The sequence below is a fragment of the Octodon degus genome, unplaced genomic scaffold, assembly GCF_000260255.1.
Source record: "Octodon degus isolate 3935 unplaced genomic scaffold, OctDeg1.0 scaffold00372, whole genome shotgun sequence".
In the NCBI taxonomy this organism is placed as follows: domain Eukaryota; kingdom Metazoa; phylum Chordata; class Mammalia; order Rodentia; family Octodontidae; genus Octodon; species Octodon degus.
In genome coordinates, this window is record NW_004524948.1 from 415,611 (window position 1) to 424,955 (window position 9,345).

Consider the following 9,345-nt stretch of genomic DNA (forward strand, 5'->3'; position numbering starts at 1 on the left):
ACTATGAGTCTGTACTGTGTAGTGAGGCCCTGTATCCAATAAATAAATAAAATTTATAAAAAATAAACTAGAAACTATACTGTAAATACAGGCCATTTTAAGCCCTTTTTGTGCTCACCTCTAATGTGACAGATATTGTGCTAGGCAACAGAAATACCAAACAAACAAACGTATTCTGGAACAAAAAGTTTCAGAAAGGAAGTGCATATTAAAGTACATGGTAAATTAAAGCACTGAAGAGGGACCAGGGAGATGGCTCAGTAGAGTAAGCGCTTGCCTGGCAAGTGCAAGGGCCTGAGTTCAATCTCCTGTTCTGCCAAAAAATAAAATAAAAATAAAGCACTGTAGAAATTTCCTTACTTGCTTATGAATGAGCATGAACTGCCTCTTAACACATACCAGCTGTTTGAATACATGAAATCCAAGATACATTCTGCTAAGTGATTCTCTCATGTAATAAGAGGAAAGCTTATGCTTGATATTATTTACATATAAGGAAGGAGAGGGGCCGGGGAGATGGCTCAGTGGAATAAGCGCTTCCCTGGCAAGCACAAGGGCCTGAGTTCAATCCCCAGTTCCGAAAAAAAAAAAATAAAAATAAAAAGGAAGGAGAACACACTGAGTTTAATCAGTTGGAAGTTTACTGGTGAAGTCAAGTTAAATTGCTAGCCAGTATATTTTCTCTGGTCACAGAGAAAAAGTAAGAGAATACAAGTGTGCTCTGTATCCTGTAAAGTACTTTGAAAGACATTAAACATTTTTTGTATGACTTAAATCCTTCCTGTAATATAGGCATTTTTTCTCTAAGATTCTCATTGTATGCTGGCCCCGCAATGAGAAGGGTACTAAAAATAGTTATTATACCAGCTAGGTTCAGTGGTGTGTACATCTAGTTCCAGCACTTGAGAGGCTGAGCCAGGATTGCTTGAGGCCAGCCTGGAAAACATAGCAAAACAACAACTAAGAATAAGCAGTACCTGTGTCCTAATGTCAATGGACTTTAAAAGAACCATATAAATATAACTATGGACTTTCTCATTTGGTGCTAAATATCAGGTTTATGAAATTGTGCCACAGCTATTATATGATACATATAAAGCTAAAATGGTTAAGAGGGGCCGGGGCGATGGCTCAGTAGAATAAGCGCTTGCCTGGCAAGCACAAGGGCCTGAGTTCAATCCCCGGTTCCGTCAAAAATAAATAAAGTAAAATGGTTAAGAACTGTTAGCTGTTGAACATTCAATATGTAAGCTATTCAATGACTATGTGCCAATGTCCCTGATAGGCACTGAGAATGCGAAGATGAATTATCTACTGTATCCTAGAAAACAATAGAAATGTATAAAATCAATTTATAACTTATAAAGTGCCATTTAGTTATAAACTGTGGTGAATAACAGATTATTTACTGTTATCCCCAATGATAGCAACTGGGGGCACTAAAATTGATTTTTACTATTGAACCTACAACACAGATCTGTGTATGAATTTATAAAGCCTATACAATTTGAAATTAACTGTTCACTTAATCAGTGAACATGATTTCTTTCTATGAGGTTCAAAACTACATGCCTTAGGATGTAAAAATTATTACAGTGTGGTCACAGAAGAAAAATTAAGTAGCAGGTGTTCTATGCAGACCAAAAGTCCACTTAACCACTCCTTCACTTAATCAATGATGAAGTCGGGAAGAAAGTGAATTTGTATAAGACAGTGATAAATGCCGAGCTAAGTGGCAGAATAAAATCATTTCTGCAAGTTTATTTGCCATCTGGCTTGATTAAGAAAGTGGAAACTTAAAAAAAAATCAAGATGCTATGATTTTCCATTCAGTTTCTTAAATGTTGAGTGCTGCTGATGAAGGTCAATTGAACCACCCTGGCCTGGCTTAGAGACTTATGAAGTGAAAATAAAGGGCTGCATTGTTTTAATTAATCTGATAAAGCATTCTTTATGTGGAACATGCTTTGTAGGCCCTAACTATAAGTGAGGTGAAATGGACCTAATATAAAGCGAATAAGATTACATTTGAAGACAGAAAACAGCTATAATTTGATTATTAAATAAATGATATTTAACTATCTATTTCAGTGTTGCTTGATAAATTTTTTAAATAGATCTATACTAGAAGACGCACTGACTTAACTTGAATATTGAAAAAAAGCAGTATTCATTCAATCCAAAATGGAGACACTTGTAGTTCTAGAAAGCCACCAGAGGCACTTATTCATTACCCTCAAGTTAAATGGTTTGAGGAGAATCAAGATGAAATAACTGGTTTTGTAAAGCCTTTGCTCATTCCCTGACTCAGTCAGGACAACACTTGAGCAGTACAAGTTTTCAGATTTACCATGTTTGGTAAAAATTTTATTAAATCTTAAAGTGCCACTACTAAGTGCTGAGCAGAATGGACAAATTTTAAAACCAAAGGCAAAATGCACTTCATCTCTGTAGTTTAATAATGGAAACAACAATGACAAGTGACAATTCTTAGTTGAAAAAATGTTCATTAAACAGTGGTAATATATAAGGCACTGAGATGGACCATCTTGTTGGCATATTTGGTAGAATGGAAGTAAGGAGTTTCATTCATACAAGTATTGCTAAGATGGGGGCTGGGGAGACAGCTCAGTAGAATAAGTGCTTGCCTGGTAAGCTCAAGGGCCTGAGTTCAATCCCTGGTCCCGCAAAAAAAAAAAAAAAAAAAACTAAGATGATGCTAAATATTAAATGAAATTATTAGAAAAGCCACCTCTCTGACTTAGAAAGGGACTAAAAATATAGCATCGGGCTGGGGAGATAGCTCAGTAGAATAAGCACCTGCCTGACAAGTGCAGGGTCCTGAGTTCAATCCCCAGTACCACAAAAACAAACCAAAAAACCAAAAAACAGCATCTATAACATCAAGTCATTGTGCTATTCCTGAACAGAAAACAAAAAAGATCTTGACTGTGACTTATGACCTCAGAGATTAACTATAGGATAAACATGACCACTGATTCACTTACCCATTTTACAAGTATATCTGGGTGCCTGTTGAATATAAAGATTCTTAGGTCCTCAACTGGCCCCAGAGACAAGAAAAATTCATGACTTCCCAGAGAACATTTAAAATTTTCCTTGTTGGCAAGTGCAAGGGCCTGAGTTCAATCCCTGGTTCCACCAAAAATAAATAAATAAATAAATAATAAAATTTTCCTTGTCGTATTCTCTGGTTATGGGTACAGCTTGGTCCCTAAATAAGAGTAGTTTAATTCCTCATTATATCTCTTCTACTACTCTGGCCACTACGATGAGCAGGTAGTTGGTTTTTGAGGGGAACTGGCTCCTTAAGTCACTGGAACCTTCCATATAGTAGACAAATTGTTGCCAGCCTGCACCTCATGTAAAATTCCTGACCAGTGAGGACAGAAGGAATAGTTCGCAAACCCCATTCTGTTTGGAAACCGCTCATTCTTGAGCTGGTTTTGAAGTACATTTACAAGTTTTGTCTATTTTCAGTTGTTTATATGCTGGTGCATATACATTGCCTCAATAGATCTTTCCCCTGAAACAATTCTCAGACAGCACATAAATAGATTGGAGATGCAAGGGCTTCTCAATTTATACTTTAGAAATGTTCTTGCCTTCAAAATAGTCTCAAGGCTATTGAGACTATTATGGTAAAATATTAGTGCTTGAAAATAGCTGAAACTGGGGCTGGGGAAATGGCTCAATAGAATAAGCACTTGCCTGGAAAGTGCAAGGGCTTGAGTTCAATTCCCAGTTCCGGGAAAAAAAAAAATAGCTGAAACACTTACCAAGCTTGCTTAAAATTTATATATAGTAAAATAGGAATGAAGGACAAAAATTGGAGGAAAGATGCCCTCTAAATGCGTGCTTGGCTGAGCTTTGATCTTTTCTATTTTGCAATCACTCACAGAGGGTGGGACAGGAGGAAGAGTGATGGAAAAGGTTAAATCTCTGTCAGAGGGCAAACTTCCTTTGTAAGAAGAGCATTACTAGCTCAAGGTCTAAACTGGGATTGCTTTTTTAAATTGAATGCAGTTCAAAAACTGACCATTGTGCTGAGGAGATAGCTCAGTGGCATAAGTGCCTGCCTGGCAAGCACAAGGTCTCAAGTTCAATTCCAGCTACCAAAAAAAAAACCAAACAAACAAAAAAAAAGTAATCATTGTTGACATCAGGTACTGATTTGTTATAAACTTCTGAGAAATAATTATTTTTGGCCAGATGGTTGCTACCTAAGCCTTGGGTTGGTTTAGTGGAATCAATGCTACCCTTCTCTTATAATGTAGCCATAAAACAGAAGTCAGAATTTTAATGCAAAATGACAGGGCCTTACTGTTCATGTAAGTACTTGGAAAGCATCTAAACTGTAGTTTGCATGGCAAGCCAAGAATGACATCCATAAGTAGAGAAGGAAGAAGGTAAATGGCAAAGGGTAACTGGTGGATGGAGCAAAGGCCTGAAGACTGTGCAAGGGTGAAATCTTTTAGTTTTCATATTGTACACTTTTAGTTAACTATCAGCTGCAATGTTAAAATGTTTTACTTTTAAAGTGTGTTTTCAGCTGGGCCCAGGCACACCCCTTTCTTGAGTGACTGACTGGAAAATCAGAATGAGGAAGTAACTCAAAGCCTTCCTTTCAACAGTTTCCGCCACTAAGGATTAAACAAAAAAGAGAATGTTCACCTATCACCTGCTTTTCTCATGTTAACGAATTGCGAGGAACAAATCTGTTTAAAGGAAGTTAGTTTATCTTACTACCTGGGAGGGAATCTACATCAAAATGCTCGAATGGAAGACCTTTTTGGCTTGTGAACTGATGGCGGACAGACTCTATGACTTTGTTTAGTATTGAGTGTTTGCAAGCTTCAGAAATCTTACCAGCATCCATGACTGCCGAAAGGGAACACAAGGCCATCTACTTGTCATAACTTAGACAAATTTGGGAGTTTGTTGTCCACTGTAAAATAAAATGTTTTATTTTGAAAACTATGTTTCCAAGTGCCAATTTCTAACTTTTCCACCCCTTAAAGCAATATTTACCTCTGTTTTTTCTTTTTTCTATTTTTTAAATACTATAATCGGGTTGAGATTATACCTCAGCATAAGCGCCTGCCTTGCAAGCACAAGGTCCTGAGTTCGATGCCCAGTATCGCAAAATATATATAATCATCTTGATAGGGAAAATAATTTTTAGCAGAGATGCTGAACACACAAATCCAATAGAAAATGTGACAAGCAAAAACAAGTATTACTGGCCAGGGAGATGGCTCAGTAGAATAATCACTCCCCTGGTAAGTGCAAGGGCCTGAGTTCAAGCCCTGGTTGTGCAAAAAAAAAGTATTACTGAAGAGCAGGATGTTAGCAAGTATAAATAAACTGTAAGGTTGTGACAATTGGTAAACATTCTCAAACAAATCCATGTAACTGAAGAAGTGACAGACTAAGAGTGACCTTGACTAGAAGGAATCTGATGTTTCTAGAATTCTGAATTAGATACCAAATAGTAGATTGGTAACTAGTATGCATACGAGTCTGTGCAATGTTCTATAAACAGTATTTCCAGTGCTTTGTTTTTGACAAACTGAAAATTTGCTTTAGAGAAAAAGCAGTAAGCAATTGTGGGCCAAGTGATTATTTAGTATATGTTCCTTAAAACAGATTCCTAGAAACTCATCTTATTTGCTACAGATGAATCTCATTAAAAATGAATAGAGGGGCCGGGGAGATGGCTCAGTAGGATAAACACCTGACTGGCAAATGCAAGGATCTGAGTTCAATCCCCGGTTCCGCAAAAAAAAAAAAAAAAGAATAGAATAAAAAAAAGAATAGAATAGGCCGGGCGTGGTGGCACATAGCTGTAATCCCAGCACTTGGGAGGCCGAAGCCAAAGGATCCTTGCACATTTGAAGCCAGCCTGGACTACAAAGTGAGTTCAAGGCCAGCCTGAACTGCATAATGAAACCCTGTCTCCAAGAAAAGGGACTAGAGTTTGGGATGATAAAATTAATGGAATCTCAGGCTATTGCTTGTGAATTGGAACAGTTTTAAGTAGGCTTTAATGCTTGCTTCTATTGCCCTGCACAGCCAGATGTGTGGGATGGCCGTGGAAGCCAGTGGGAAACACGGGTGAAATAAAGCAGGACCCTGTCCCGGGATTACTGCTGGGCTTCATGAATGGCTCTGACTCCTCTTGATACAAGGAAATGAAACTCTCAACCCAAAAGACACCTGGGCCAATTCTGTGTTCTCTAAAACCTTAGATGGAATTTTAGGAGCAACAGAGATTAAGACCAGAATATATTTGTTGAGGGAAAGAAGGCTTCTCTCCCAGAGAGGGACAGAAGGGGACCGGAGTGGGTTGCCACGAACTCTATCTTTTCTTTTTTTTTCCCCCCTAGGGATTTTTATATAGCAAAACCACAAGGTGAGGTAGAGCTAAGGTGGAAAGCATGGCAACTCACACAGGAGTTGTCACAAAACCATAATCTACAAATAAGATTAATTGCTCAGGTAAAATTGATTAAATCAGGATAAAATGGGGAAGCCAGCCACAAAGCAAGCGGATAGGAATACAGAACAGGGGCTCTTCCTGTTGGGGTTGTGTTAGTGACTCATTAGGGCTCTTTCAAGGTGATTGATACCAATTTAGAATATCAATCCCTGATGCCCATCCCTAGGAAGGTATGTGGGTTCATTTGTTTATTCTTTTGTCTGGCTCACAGCAGGAGTGAGTGCTGGTCTCACCCACAATTTCAAGGTCATCTTGTCTTCCATGCTGTCTCCTTGGAGGGCTCAGCCCTGTTTGAGAGGAGTTTTTTGGGTTGGTTTTTTTTTTTTTGGCTGAACCGGGGATTGAACTCAGGCCCTTGCACTTGTTAGGGAAGCGCTTATTCCACTGAGCCATCTCTCTGGCCCCTGAGCCCTGTCTGACAGCCTATAATATTTCTATCTAGCCCAGGTGCCTACAACATCCTGCCCTTTGAAGAAGTAACTTGAACTGCTGTGAGGGAATCATGAGTGGAGTTAGGCCAGTGAGAAAAGGAGTGATTTGTTTTCTGTTCCCAACATAAGGGGGCCTTTCTACTGAAATGTCCTATGGTGAGGGTTAACCATAGATCATCCCATATTTGAAATATTTTGCACTGCTTAGGCCAGTGCAGGGACTGGGGTTCGATCCTGGGCACCACATGCCACACTGGCCCCACTCCCAGAACAGCATTCTTAGCAATCTGTCCTTGCCACATTCTACTGTGTATTGTGTATGTACTAGATCAAAATTCCAATTTCTCTCAAGAATGCTAGATCATGGGCCAGAGAGATATCTCAGTAGAATAAGCGATTGCCTGGAAAGCGCAGGGTTCTGGGTTCAATCCCCAGTACAGCAAAAAAAGAAAAAAAAAAAAAAATGTTAGATCAAAATCCCTTATCACTTGAAGGCCTAAGGGTAGATGATTAAAGAGAGATGATAATTCAAAATAGGAGGGGAATAAAAGTTGGATTTGAGGGGCCGGGGAGTTGGGTCAGTGGAATAAGCACTTCCCTGGCAAATGCAAGGGCCTGAGTTCAATCCCCAGTTCCACAAAAAAAAAAAAAAAAAAGATGGATTTGAGCAACTTTGCAGGTAGCTAACAACCTGTCATAGAACCTGTCATTTCTTTGGGGACTCAGTGGGTAACAAGAAAAGTTCTAACATTTTGCAGGTAGGAGGAAAAAAGCTTGGTTTTGTGAAAGTGTGGAAGAATGTCAAAGAGTAGAGTAAGTTGAGAGAGATAAACTTTATTATTTATTTATTTATTTATTTATTTATTTATTTATTTTTGCGGAACCGGGGATTGAACTCAGGCCCTTGCGCTTGCCAGGGAAGCACTTATTCCACTGAGCCATCTCCCGGGCCCTAGATAAACTTTAAATAGACCCCATTTTTACTTAGTGGTTTGTTTGTTTCCCACCCCACCCCACCCCTGAACTGGGATTGAACTCAGGCCCTTTCACTTGCCAGGCAAGCGCTTATTCTACTGAGCTGTCTCCTCGGCCCAGACCCCACTTTTATGATATGAAATGAAACCATTGGATATATCTCCAAGGTCTATGAAGTCCCTCCCCACCCCAGCTTTTTCTTTTCTTTTTTTTTTTTTTCCCCACTAATGAGTGATTCTTTTTAATTTTAATTTTATTTTTATTTATTTTTTATTTTTTATTTATTTATTTATTTATTTTTTTGAGGGAAGGAAAGGTTTATTTAGCTCATGAGTGATTCTTAAGATATCACAGTAAGGGGCTGGGGAGATGGCTCAGTAGAATAAGTTCGTGGGCCAGAGAGACAGCTCAATGGCATAAGTGCCTGATTGGCATGCACAAGATCCTGAGTTCGATCCCTGGTACTGAAAAAAAAAAAGATAGAAAAATAAAAAAGTAAATGAATAGTTTACTGTTCGAAACTGTTGTAGCCAACCTATAGTGAGCTGAAAGTGTTAGGGAATATCTAAAAGGAGAGCTTTGAAATTGTATAGGCTGAGCTCATGTTTTGCTGTTGCCACTCAGTGAATAGGAAACTAAGCAAGATTCTAGACCCCTTTGCCTATGCTTCACTAGTGAAACAGAAATAGCAGTACCTACATCAGATTTTTAGTGAGGTGCAAGTTGGGTAATTCATGTGAGCATAGCAATACTGTTACGCAGTGTCTGAGTGCTATAATAAAAATTTACTATGCGGTTCTCTTGGTACAAACAGATTTGGTTCAACATGAGCTCTGTTTTATTAATGAATTTCTATTGGGATTGAGGGTTGGGACACATAAATGACCATGGTGTTGAAGAATGCACCAGAAAACAAGAGAAGCCACAATTTGCACATGATCCTAAGGTTATATTTATGCTCACCTGTATATCAAGTTGGACCTGCCGGTTTTAGCAGTTGTCTTCTGCTCTGACCTTGAGGGTCCAGTCCTCTCTGAGTGCCTGTATTTCTAAATAACTTAGCTCTCTCTAAGTACATAAAAGTTTAGGGGGCCAGGGAGATGGCTCAGTAGAGTAAGTGCTTCCCTGGTAAGCTCAAGGGCCTGAGTTCAATTCCTGGTTCCGCAAAATAAAAAAAAAAAAAGTTTAAATGAGAATGTACTACAAAGAATGAACCTGGCATTGAGTATAATTGATTTGCCAGGATTCAGACAGAAAGGTTTTATTTTTTATGTATTTGGTACAGGGTCTCGCTAGGCCACCCAGACTCACAGTGATCCTGTTTTCAGCTTCCCCAGAGCTGGGATTACAGACATGCACCACCATGCCCAGACTCAGGAAGATCTCTCTCTCTCTCTCTCTCTCTCTCTCTCTCTC

The 9,345-nt window shown here is 38.9% G+C and overlaps 1 pseudogene; it reads right to left on the reverse strand.

Moving 5' to 3' along the window:
* Positions 1 to 4,569: 4,569 nt before the first annotated feature.
* Positions 4,570 to 9,345, reverse strand: part of LOC101582306 — a 6,886-nt pseudogene continuing 2,110 nt past the window's right edge.